The following is a 13,289-nucleotide window of genomic DNA, read 5'->3' on the forward strand; positions in this document are numbered from 1 at the left end:
GGTTCTTGGTTCTTGGGATGGTGTTCCATGAAGGAGGAGTGCTGGGCAGAGACGGGCTCCATCTTACGAAGAGAGGGAAGAACATCTTTGCCAGCAGGCTGGCTAACCTAGTGAGGAGGGCTTTAAACTAGGTTCACCGGGGGAAGGAGACCAAAGCCCTGAGGTAAGTGGGAAAGCGGGATACCGGGAGGAAGCACAGGCAGGAAGGTCTGTGAGGGGAGGGCTCCTGCCTCATACTGGGAATGAGGGGCGATCAACAGGTTATCTCAAGTGCTTATATACAAATGCACAAAGCCTTGGAAACAAGCAGGGAGAACTGGAGGTCCTGGTGATGTCAAGGAATTATGACGTGATTGGAATAACAGAGACTTGGTGGGATAACTCACATGACTGGAGTACAGTCATGGATGGTTATAAACTGTTCAGGAAGGACAGGCAGGGCAGAAAAGGTGGGGGAGTAGCACTGTATGTAAGGGAGCAGTATGACTGCTCAGAGCTCCGGTACGAAACTGTGGAAAAACCTGAGTGTCTCTGGATTAAGTTTAGAAGTGTGTGCAACAAGAGTGATGTCATGGTGGGAGTCTGCTATAGACCACCGGACCAGGGGGATGAGGTGGATGAGGCTTTCTTCCGGCAACTCACGGAAGCTACTAGATCGCATGCCCTGATTCTCATGGGTGACTTTAATTTTCCTGATATCTGCTGGGAGAGCAATACAGCGGTGCATAGACAATCCAGGAAGTTTTTGGAAAGCGTAGGGGACAATTTCCTGGTGCAAGTGCTAGGGGAGCCAACTAGGGGGAGCGCTTTTCTTGACCTGCTGCTCACAAACCAGGTAGAATTAGTGGGGGAAGCAAAAGTGGATGGGAATCTGGGAGGCAGTGACCATGAGTTGGTTGAGTTCAGGATCCTGACGCAGGGAAGAAAGGTAAGCAGCAGGATACGGACCCTGGACTTCAGGAAAGCAGACTTTGACTCCCTCAGGGAACAGATGGCCAGGATCCCCTGGGGGACTAACATGAAAGGGAAGGGAGTCCAGGAGAGCTGGCTGTATTTCAAGGAATCCCTGTTGAGGTTACAGGGACAAACCATCCCGATGAGTCGAAAGAATAGTAAATATGGCAGGCGACCAGCTTGGCTTAATGGTGAAATCCTAGCGGATCTTAAACATAAAAAAGAAGCTTACAAGAAGTGGAAGCTTGGACATATGACCAGGGAAGAGTATAAAAATATTGCTCGGGCATGTAGGAAAGATATCAGGAGGGCCAAATCGCACCTGGAGCTGCAGCTAGCAAGAGATGTCAAGAGTAACAAGAAGGGTTTCTTCAGGTATGTTGGCAACAAGAAGAAAGCCAAGGAAAGTGTGGGCCCCTTACTGAATGAGGGAGGCAAGCTAGTGACAGAGGATGTGGAAAAAGCTAATGTACTCAATGCTTTTTTTGCCTCTGTTTTCACTAACAAGGTCAGCTCCCAGACTGCTGTGCTGGGCAACACAAAATGGGGAAGAGATGGCCAGCCCTCTGTAGAGATAGAGGTGGTTAGGGACTATTTAGAAAAGCTGGACGTGCACAAGTCCATGGGGCCGGACGAATTGCATCCGAGAGTGCTGAAGGAATTGGCGGCTGTGATTGCAGAGCCCTTAGCCATTATCTTTGAAAACTCGTGGCGAACGGGGGAAGTCCCGGATGACTGGAAAAAGGCTAATGTAGTGCCCATCTTTAAAAAAGGGAAGAAGGAGGATCCTGGGAACTACAGGCCGGTCAGCCTCACCTCAGTCCCTGGAAAAATCATGGAGCAGGTCCTCAAAGAATCAATCCTGAAGCACTTAGAGGAGAGGAAAGTGATCAGGAACAGTCAGCATGGATTCACCAAGGGAAGGTCATGCCTGACTAATCTAATCGCCTTTTATGATGAGATTACTGGTTCTGTGGATGAAGGGAAAGCAGTGGATGTATTGTTTCTTGACTTTAGCAAAGCTTTTGACACGGTCTCCCACAGCATTCTTGTCAGCAAGTTAAGGAAGTATGGGCTGGATGAATGCACTATAAGGTGGGTAGAAAGCTGGCTAGATTGTCGGGCTCAACGGGTAGTGATCAATGGCTCCATGTCTAGTTGGCAGCCGGTGTCAAGTGGAGTGCCCCAGGGGTCGGTCCTGGGGCCCGTTTTGTTCAATATCTTCATAAATGATCTGGAGGATGGTGTGGATTGCACTCTCAGCAAATTTGCGGATGATACTAAACTGGGAGGAGTGGTAGATACGCTGGAGGGGAGGGATAGGATACAGAAGGACCTAGACAAACTGGAGGATTGGGCCAAAAGAAATCTAATGAGGTTCAATAAGGATAAATGCAGGGTCCTGCACTTAGGATGGAAGAATCCAATGCACCGCTACAGACTAGGGACCGAATGGCTCGGCAGCAGTTCTGCGGAAAAGGACCTAGGGGTGACAGTGGACGAGAAGCTGGATATGAGTCAGCAGTGTGCCCTTGTTGCCAAGAAGGCCAATGGCATTTTGGGTTGTATAAGTAGGGGCATAGCGAGCAGATCGAGGGACGTGATCGTTCCCCTCTATTCGACACTGGTGAGGCCTCATCTGGAGTACTGTGTCCAGTTTTGGGCCCCACACTACAGGAAGGATGTGGATAAATTGGAAAGAGTACAACGAAGGGCAACGAAAATGATTAGGGGTCTAGAGCACATGACTTATGAGGAGAGGCTGAGGGAGCTGGGATTGTTTAGTCTGGAGAAGAGAAGAATGAGGGGGGATTTGATAGCTGCTTTCAACTACCTGAAAGGGGGTTTCAAAGAGGATGGCTCTAGACTGTTCTCAATGGTAGCAGATGACAGAACGAGGAGTAATGGTCTCAAGTTGCAATGGGGGAGGTTTAGATTGGATATTAGGAAAAACTTTTTCACTAAGAGGGTGGTGAAACACTGGAATGCGTTACCTAGGGAGGTGGTAGAATCTCCTTCCTTAGAGGTTTTTAAGGTCAGGCTTGACAAAGCCCTAGCTGGGATGATTTAACTGGGACTTGGTCCTGCTTTGAGCAGGGGGTTGGACTAGATGACCTTCTGGGGTCCCTTCCAACCCTGATATTCTATGATTCTATGATTCTATGATAATCCAAACCAGAGTGCTCCAGAGTCTGCCCGTGTAACAATCTAGATTCTGCTCTTTTTACTGCCTATGAGACACCAAGAAATCTAATGGTCAATAACATTAGAACACAAATCTTGTTTCAACAAAATATTGAAGCATTTGCTTAATTTTAAACATATACTTAAATCCATCCCTACTCTATTCAGCTAGGCACTAAAGGAATAGGATTACACATGTGCCAAAGTTAAACTCATACCTAAGTGCTTTGCTGAATTGTGGCCACAATGCATAAAAACACTTCATATAACCCATTGCAAATCTACTAGACAGCAGGCCACGTATTACATCACGTATTTATATGTATATAGCATATTTAGATAGTTTAGCCATTTATTTATTTATTTATTTATTTACGTATAGAAGTTAAATAACTTAAGCAGGCAAAGATTTTGTATTCACCCAAATAATAGGCTAGATCTTCAGCTAGTATAAATTGGCATAATCCATTGACTTCAACAGAGTACGCTGATTTATAACCAGCTGAGAACCTGGCTGAGCATGTTAAAACTTAAAAGTTATCTTTAGCACCTGTTATTCCAGCCACTACCTCTTTTGGGATAAGAGTTTTTATGTTTTTACCCTTAGATTATGTACTCAGTTACCACCACTACTGTCTTCAGTGGGTATGCACAAGCATAACTGGAATTTAGTAAACAATTCTGTGGCACAAAAAAATAGGATCCAGCTCACTGTCTTTCAGGTATGTGCATTCCCAAAAGAGTAACAGGCAAAAAAGTACTAAAAACTCATTTGTCACTAAAAGTCACCTAATCTTATTAGTATCTACAGGAAACAGATCTGTGGAGTAAGAACTGATCATTCTTACATGACATTTCAGAGTAGAATTTCACTTTAAAATGTTTTAGCTCCATTACAACACCACCCCATCAATTCTGATGAATTATGTGTTTCTGTATGTTTAAATTCTGCATGTAAGTACACTAAACACAAAAATACTTCTCCACTACAATAAGTTCTTAATGAGGGTGTCCCAATTTGACTTTTGCCCCAATTAATAAGAATTAAAGATTAACTGATGACAAAACACTTTCAGCAGAGAGATGCAGAGTTTTGGCAAGCCTATAATGTTATTAAGACTGTCCTGTGGAGTTGAGAAGAGATACTATTTGCACTGGGATAGGAACTGAGCCTGCTTCTTATCCCTGACAGAAGTAGGGTAGCTTAGACACCCAGTTTGGCAGTTCAGTACGTACAGGGCTGGCCTTCACAGAGGATTTAACTCAGGCTCAACCATGGGTTTTGCCCATAACATGCTCCATGTTTGCACATGCACCCTGCCTGCCCCGAGCCCCTGCCGCACCCCACACCCTTCCTGCACCCTTTGGCAGGGAGGTGGCGGAGCTGAGGTGGGGACTTCAGGGAAGGGATTGGAATGGGGGCAGGGAAGGGGTGGGAAGGGGGGGGCAGCGGCAGCACCTCATGGAAGGGGTGGAGTTGGGGGCGGGACCAGGGGCAGCGCGGGGGGGGGGGGTCAGTGATGCAGCCCTCAGGCCAATGCATTAGTCCTCATGTGGCCCTCGTGGTCATTTGACTTTGAGACCCCTAGTCTACGTCCTATTTACCAAAAAGGCTAAATAGGAAGTAACATTTCTATTTCTGCGCCTCTGTACATCAATTTTAAAAGGTTGGATTGGTTATTCCTCCTTAGTAGACACTAAGCACACAATTTTGGTGCATTCAAAGATTACTTTCCTGGTCAGAGCTCCTCCCCCCTTCCTTCAGTCCACACTCTTAGAAACTCTTTCCCTACTACAATATGCACTTAAGAGTAACAATTTTAAAATCCAACAAAACTGAACTCATGCACCACAGGGTGAACTGATTTATATCAGCTATCACCAATATAATCATGATTTAAATCAGTGAGCAGAAAACCTTGATTTAAATAATTGATTTTAATCTCATTTAACATAAAAACTTCAGTTATTTTCCAAAAGAAAAAGTTCACTCTCATTGGCTGCTATAACCAATGGAACATGTTGATCTGCAACTAAAAAACAACCTTTTCACCATGTTAGGTATTTTTTGCTAACCAGGAGGATGCAGTACATTTATTTAAGCAATTTTATAGCTCAACACACTCATTTATTCAGATTCTGAATATAAAAAAAATAATTCATATTAGAAAATGGTGGGTGATGCATTTAAGATTGCAAGATTTTTTCTTTTTAAAAACTCTGATATGGTATCAAGCTCATTTCGACAAAAATTTGGAATCAATGAAAAACAAGCCCAAACTGTAGATAACAGCAAAATGAGGGACTGGTTTGGTCATTATGGGCCAGATTTTCCCAGGTATTTTGGTACCTTAATACCTTTGAAAATCTGGCCGTATGTCCTTTGTGTTTTAGAATTAGTAGATATCCTGACTCATCTAATTTTGAATCACAGATTTGAAGAACAAACAAGCTTTCCTGATTTTTCAACTGTTAATCATTTTCTCAACTTTTAATGAAAATAGTCCAAATGAAGAAAACATTCTCTGCACCTGCTAGCTAAACTGAAACTAAAATTAAAACAAAAGCTTTTGGGTAAAACAGAAACTGCAAGTACTTACACATTTGGAAAAAAAGTAAATAACTGCCACTTCCTCCACTGTAAAGACCAAAAATAATAGATATTTAACACAGTACATGACACTGTAGCATTTATAAAGTCTGACTTGACCTCATAAGTTAAAGATATTTTCCCCCTTGTTCTCTATACAGTTAAAAAGCAGCATCTTTTAACTCATTAAAATTTGAAGAGGGCTGACGCAGTAAAATTTATCTACATGATTTTATTACACTAAATTTGGGCCTTAACACAGGCTCTCAATTTCAAATTAAATTTTCAGTTTTTTTTAATTAAAAAAATTAAAATGTTAAATATATATTTTAAATATATAATTGATTTTTATCCACCCTGATATACCGTGACTTAAAACTGAATTAGCTTATGATAAGTTTCTCACTAAATAAGGGGTAGGATTATTTTGAATTGGTACAGAGAAAACAGAAATCCAATCGCGTTACTCTTTCTGCACCTTTAGACCAATTTTGATCTCAAATGACCAATGCCTTAGATAAAAAAAACATATAAAGAAGGAAAGGGAAAAGAAAAAACAAAACAAAATAAAAAAAATCAAAACAATCTTGCTTGTGCTGCCACCCATAGATTTCTTCATCCAAATATCTATTTTGTTGAAGCAATGTATATCTAGATCTGGCATGTTACATTGGAAAACTAAACTGTTAACCCTATGAGCTTTTCTGGTGACCGGCAAGGCCTAAATCAGGATTAACTTGAAAGCAAACTGGGCAATGTTCCTTTAGACTGTTTAGGATATTGATCCAGGAGGATGTTTGCATTTTTAGGATTATAATGGGGGTGTATATTGTTTTTTAAAGAAAGATTGTTGCTGTAACCTTTGTCAACTTCCTCAGGTAGTTATTGATGACAAAAATAAATTTCAAAATATGAATAAGATGAGAATGAGAAGAGTGCTCGTTTATAAATTCACAGATTTTAAGGCCAGGTCATACAATTTCATCCACCTACTCCTTGTACTGAGCCCAAACACTCATGTTTGAGTAAACCATACCTTCTAGAAAGGCATCGAGTCTTACTTGGAAAAGCATCTTGAAAAACTGACAGAAGCTGCAACTGCACCTCAGTTAAAAAAAAAAAAAGTATTGAGTGCATCTTCAATCTTATGGACCTCTAGAAAGCTCCAAAGGAACAGCCCCTATGGAAAGCTCCATAGGAACAACCCTCCTAGTTGAAAAGGAGTACTTGTGGCACCTTGGAGACTAAAATTTATTTGAGCATAAGCTTTCGTGAGCTACAGCTCACTTCATCGGATGCATCCGATGAAGTGAGCTGTAGCTCACGAAAGCTTATGCTCAAATTTGTTAGTCTCTAAGGTGCCACGAGTACTCCTTTTCTTTTTGCGAATACAGACCAACACGGCTGCTACTCTGAAACCCTCCTAATTGTCCACCATCAGCATGTGTCCCTATTTAAACAATATGCCTCCTTCAGAGAGGTGGAGAAAAATGTGGTTCCTTTTACAGAATTCCACGCTGCTGATTGGAGAACTCTGGTAAAAGTCTGTCCAGCCCACGCTTATGCTGCTCCTCACCTGCCACAAGACTAGCCAGCATGCGCTTCTCAGTTTCTTCTTTACCGCAGAGTCAACTACTAGGACTTCAGAGTAGACTGAGGAGGGTGGGTCATGGAGCACCCATAGACACACATCTTGAAGAACCATCACCACTGCACAGGGTGAGTAACTTCCTCTTCTTCAAGCAGTGTCCCTATGGGTGCTCCACTGTAGGCGACTCCCGAGTACTGCACACCACTGGAGGCTGGAACTTCAGAGTCAAGTCTGATAAAGATGATAGTACTGTGGCACCATATTTGGAGTCTGCAGCCAAATCCCCCAGGATGGCACAGTGTTCTGCTAAGGTATGAGCAGATGCCTAGCTGCTCTGCAGATTTCTGATATAGGGATACTCCTGGAGAAGGTGGCAGAAGAGGGGACCAATCTCATAGACTGCATATATACTGAAGATGGGAGTGCTACATTATGCAATTAGTAACAATTTAATACAGCTGTAGACCCACTTAGAGAGTCTTTGAGTTGAGATCACTATATCTTTTGAACTATCTGCAATGGAGAGGAAAAGTCTCAGATTTCCTGAAAGCCCTTGTCCCGTCCAAATAAAAGACAAGGCTCTTCTCACAACAAGCGTATGGAGATTGCTTCCCTGTTCTCCCCACTGGGTTTGGGATAAAAGGCTGGAAGCTAAATAAGCTGATTCATGTGAAATGCAGAAGTCACCTTGAGAGTGAACTTTGGATGTGGTACAAGTGTGTCCTTGACAGGGAAGAACAAAGAGAAAGAGGGATGCTCCTTCAAAGCTGTTATCTCCCCTATATTTCTGGCAGAGATGATAGCGATAAGGAACACAGTCTTCATGGAAAGGCGAGTTAGTGAACAAGGTCTAATCAGTCCTTTTAATACTAGATTGAGATACCACTGGGGAGTGAGAAGCCTGAGTTGTGGGAAAAGGTTTGCTAGGCCCTTAAGGAAGCTCCCCAGCTATAGATGAAACACAGGGAAGGCTATTTAAAGGGCTCTTCACGTTGAGACTACACAGGCCAAGGAGGGAAGATTCCCCTCTTTAATGAGCTCTCTTCCAGGCCACTAAGTATTTTGAGGGCACTGCTCCGTCCACTATGACTGAAATTTTCTGGGCTGGCCCTGGGTTTGTCTGAGACGCAGAAAAGAATCTTGTGGGAACTAGGGGAACCTGATAACTTTCCTAGTTGTAGCTGGTATAAACTTGGCCCTGATGATAGTTTGCTTTACTCTAGAAAGACCCATTTAAAGTCTGATTTTCTCCAGGTACAGAAAGAAAACAAAGGTGAAGAAGTCTTTGTGTCATCTTTAGTTTAAGGCTACAAGGAAGGGTTTTATTTTTAAGACAAACTGAATGATCGAGCAGCTCAGTGTCTGCACTGTAGGAGACAAGGAAGTGAGCAGGCTGCCACGCTTCTTGAGGCGTTGTCCTTCTCGGGACAAGGTCTGAGTAGACAAGGAAGGTTTCTGAGACAGCAAGCTATTTGAAGAAATTCAAAGGTGCTAGGATGTCTGAGGGCTGGGTCTGCTGAAAATCTTACTGGGAGACAGGTAGAATACTGTCCAAAGTCTTCTATGATAGCTCAGAACCCTAAGCAGTTTGCCTGGGCCAGCTTGAGAGGCAGCTCCTCATCTAAGACCAAGAGGCTGTTTAAATGATAGGTTTCAGAGTAGCAGCCGTGTTAGTCTGTATTCGCAAAAAGAAAAGGAATACTTGTGGCACCTCAAATAAATTTGTTAGTCTCTAAGGTGCCACAAGTACTCCTTTTCTTTTTGTTTAAATGATAGACAACCTCAGGCTTTACGGCTGTTGAAAGCCAGCACTGTGTGTCCAGGGAGAGAACCCCAGGATGACCCCACAGAAAAAGGAACAGTGGTGCACATGGGGCAAAAGGAACATGCCACAAAAGGTGAGGAAGGAGGGAAGGAGTCTCAGACCTTGTGCATTTCCTTCATTTTTGATCAATCAATTATTCTGATCCTTGGGTCTTGAATACATTCAACTATCTTATAAAACCAGCAGGAGAAATTGGCTGAGTAAACTCAGGTCCTGCTCCAAAAAACTATATAGGGGCAGCAGAGGATAGGCACATGCAACAGCTGCAAACACAGTTTAAACAACAGAAGACCCTTTAAAATCCAAGCACTGAGCCCTGTTTTAAGCCACCATTAGAACTAGAGTAAGTACCGAGGAGGTGCAAAGAGCATTCTGTGAAACATGAGGATTACTTGTTGCTATGTGATATTATATAAAGGACCCTTCTTGATTAATGCAATTTACTATCCAACATAACCAAGTCTGTCTCATTTTAGCAGAGCCTACTGGACATCTGAACAGATGGACTACCCTATCAATTTTCTCACCTTTGGATCATTTAGGTGTAAATCTGCCCACCTCACAAAAGAGAAAAGAGTTGCAAGTATCTGATGTGATTGCTGGATTTTCCTTGGCAAGGTTGCCTTTTAAGAAACTGTTTAGCTCCAGGCATCTTGCAAAAGCTCACATACACTGTGAAGTTTGGACTACAGAGATTCCAGACAGATGAAATAGATGCATCCAATAATCTGTCAATTGGAAAGACTGAGGGTGTGTGTGTCTGATGGGGTCTGCGCAAGGAGGTTTCAGGGTTTGTTCTAAGTTAAAATGATAGACTTTTGCTAGTAGCTTAGAAAAGTAGGCCAAGTCCTTAGAATTAAAGTTGATTCTAGATGTCAAGGCTCCGTAAACTGTGGAGGAATAAAAAAATTAGGGATGGAGAAGAGGAAGTGTCCCTATAGATGCATCTGTGCCTCTAAATCAGAAAATTTCGATAGCAGTGTCCATTCGGCCTGCACATGCACTCTCCCTCGGATCTGCCTCAAGGCTATCTAGCATTGCCCTTCAGTTCCTTTGCTTCCATAGAGACCCTTGTCGAGAACTCCAAAGCGGGGGGGGGGGGGGGGGGGGGGGGGGAAGGTTGTGGAGCATAGGGAGACAGATCTTGAAGAACCATCATTACTGCACAAGGTGAGTAACTTCTTTGAGTAGTGTCCCTATGGCAGCTCCACTGTAGGCGACGTCACAGCAGTATCCTCCATGGAGGGCTAGAACTTTGGAATGGAGTCAGTTATTGATGATAACACTGTGGAGCCACAGACGGCATCAGAGGCTGAGTCACAGGTAATCGCGTAGTATTCCGCAAGAGTATGGGCACTAGCCCAGGTTGCTGCCCTGCAGTTTTCAGAGATGGGGGCATCTAACATCGAAAGTTAAAGTTTAACATTGCGATCGAAGTGGAAACAGAACTTGTGGAGTATGTGAGGATTCCTGACGGGGGTAGCAGGTTCTAAACATGGTAATGGTGGTTAACACAACTGGAGAACCATTTGGAAAGTCTGTGGGGTGATATTGTGGAGCCCTTGGATTTTTCCACGAATGAAAGGAAAAGTTTGGGAGAAGAAGTCCTTAGTCCTGTCCAAGTAGAATGCTAGGGCCCTCCTAACATCCAGCATATACAGTGTTGCCTCCCTATTAGCATGATACAGTTTTGGAAAAAATACAGGGACGTGAATTAGCTAGATCAAATGGAAAGATGAGGTTACCAGGAGGAGGAACTTGAGGTGTGGCCTCAAGGTGACTCTGTCCTTAAAGAAGACCATGAATAGCAGGTGCGCCATCAACGCCACCCTCTCCCCTATCCTTCGAGCTAAGTAATGCCACCAGAAATGCCATCTTCGTGGATAGGTGTAACAGGGAGCAATAAGTGGCAGAGATCTATTGTCAGGGTCCCCTATAGGTTGAATGCCATGAAGCACTGCAGGATTCGTTTCCCATTCGTGATTGCGGGAGAAGTTCCGACTGAGACGGTCAGCTTTCACATTCTGTCTCCCTGGCAGGCAAGTGGCTGACGTGAACACGTTGTGGCAGATGCACCAATTCCAAAGTTTTATCGCTTCCACACGAAGAGGGTGATTTGGCGCCCTCTTGACGATTTATGTAAAACATATAGGTTATACTGTCATTTTTGTGATGAATGGGAAAGAATATGTGCAGGCGTTTCTGACAGCTCTTCATTCCAAGAAGTTGATATGGAGGACTGCTTCCGAGAGAGACCACTTGCCCTGGACTTCGTGGTCGTTTAAGAGGGGCTCCCCAACCTATCAGGGAGGTGTCTATTGTTAGGGTCAGCATTGGTGGGGGTTGTATGAACAGAATACCCACGTGGACACTGGAAGACTGCTTCCACCAATCTAGGGTGTTTGATCCTGGAGAGCATCCACAGCAGCTTCTCCAGTCAGTTTCTGCTTGGGGAGCAGACAGATCTGAGCCACATCTACAAACATTTCATGAACAACCAGATGTGTGGAGTCATAAAAGTGCACACTGCCACGTGTTCAAGAAATTGCAGACAATTCCTGGCCAATGTTTGCAGGCTGGCTCGAACTGTCTCTATGAGAATCATGAGAGTGGTGAATCTGTGTGGAGAGAAATGCTCTTGCCTGTACTGCATCAAGCTCGACCCCAAAGAACTCCAGGTGTACCGGGGGTGAAGTTCAATTTCTGGGTATTGAGCTGTAGGCCGTTGTGCAAATATGCACACAGTCGTCTGGGTGGCTTACAAGGCATCCATAAACAAAGGAGCCTGGAGGAGGTAGTTGTCCACGTATGGATAGATAATACCCAATGTCCGCAGTTGTGCAGCTATGATGGAGACAACCTTGGAGAATACCCTGGGTGCGGACGAGAGGCTGAATAGGAGCAGTCTATACTGATAATGGTTCTGCCCAAAGGAAACTGGAGGAACCTACTGTGAGATGGCCATATTGAAATGTGGAAGAAGATTGATTTTTGGCCCTCAATCTCCTTGCTCCAGAGTCCGAACAATGGCTACTCGCGTGACCTTCTTGAAATTTGGAGTCTTCGTTTATTTGTTCAAAGCCCTCAGATCTAGTATGGGTTTCCAACATCCCTTCAACTGGGGGGACTGGGAAATATAAACAAACAGGGACTGGTTCTATGACCCCTAGGCATAGCAGATCTATTTTCTGATAAAGTAGACTCAAGTTAAAAGGGTCCCTGAAGAGGGATAGGGATGAAAGGTGGGTTTGGGGGAGGGACATGAGGTGGATGGCGTAACCCTCTGAAATAATCTCCAAGACTCATTTGTCAAAGGTGATGTTCTCCCAACTCTGTGAAAGAGGGTCAGGCAACTTCCAAAGGGACATGGAAGGTCCATAGATAGCAGCAGCCATTGTTGGAAGGGACGGTTCTTCAGGGCCTCAACTAAAGCATCAAAACTGATATTTAGAGGATGAGAGTTGAGAACTGGAAGGCTGACTGCTTCCACTTACATCCTGGGTCTTACACTGCGACTTGTAATATTACTTCGACAGTGGGAACTCAGGTGTTTGGGATCTGTGAGGTGGCTGTTAGCCGTATTCTCTCTTCTGTCCCACTATGTAGATTCCCAGGGAGCAGAGCATGGCCCTGAAATCCTTTAACTTGTGAAGTGACACATCTGTCTTATTGGCAAAGAGTTTGGGCACTTCAAGCAGAAGGTCCTTGACAGTCTCCTGCACTTCCTTCAGCAACCTGGAGAGGTGTAGCCAGGATGCCTATCGTTACCACTGCCATCAAGACCGAACAGGCTGCCATATCTGCAGCATCCAGGGCCTTCTGTAGTGTTATTCTAGCTACTAACTGACCTGCTTTAACAATGGTCTGATATTGTTCTTTTTGCTCCTCTGGCAAGCAGTCAATAAATGCAATGAGTTTCTCATAATTTATGTATTTGTTCTTAGCCATTACGGCTTGTAGTTCAGCAGCCTGAATTGCATGGTCACTGACACGTATGCCCTCTTCCCAAATAGGTCTAGCCTCTTCCAGTCTATCATATAGAGTTGATTTGGCATGATGTTTTCCCTGTGCGTTAACTGCATCCAAAACAATACAGTTAGGTTGAGGGTGTGTAGAGAGGAAGTCTGCCTCTTTAACAGGGACAC

At 43.9% G+C, this 13,289-nt stretch overlaps 1 protein-coding gene across 5 annotated transcripts in view; it reads right to left on the reverse strand.

Moving 5' to 3' along the window:
* The window catches only part of LOC119863092 (CREB binding protein), a 182,516-nt gene that overhangs the window by 131,346 nt on the left and 37,881 nt on the right, over nucleotides 1-13,289 (reverse strand). The window lies entirely within an intron of this gene.

The sequence above is a fragment of the Dermochelys coriacea genome, chromosome 10 (assembly GCF_009764565.3).
Source record: "Dermochelys coriacea isolate rDerCor1 chromosome 10, rDerCor1.pri.v4, whole genome shotgun sequence".
Classification (NCBI taxonomy): Eukaryota; Metazoa; Chordata; order Testudines; family Dermochelyidae; genus Dermochelys; species Dermochelys coriacea.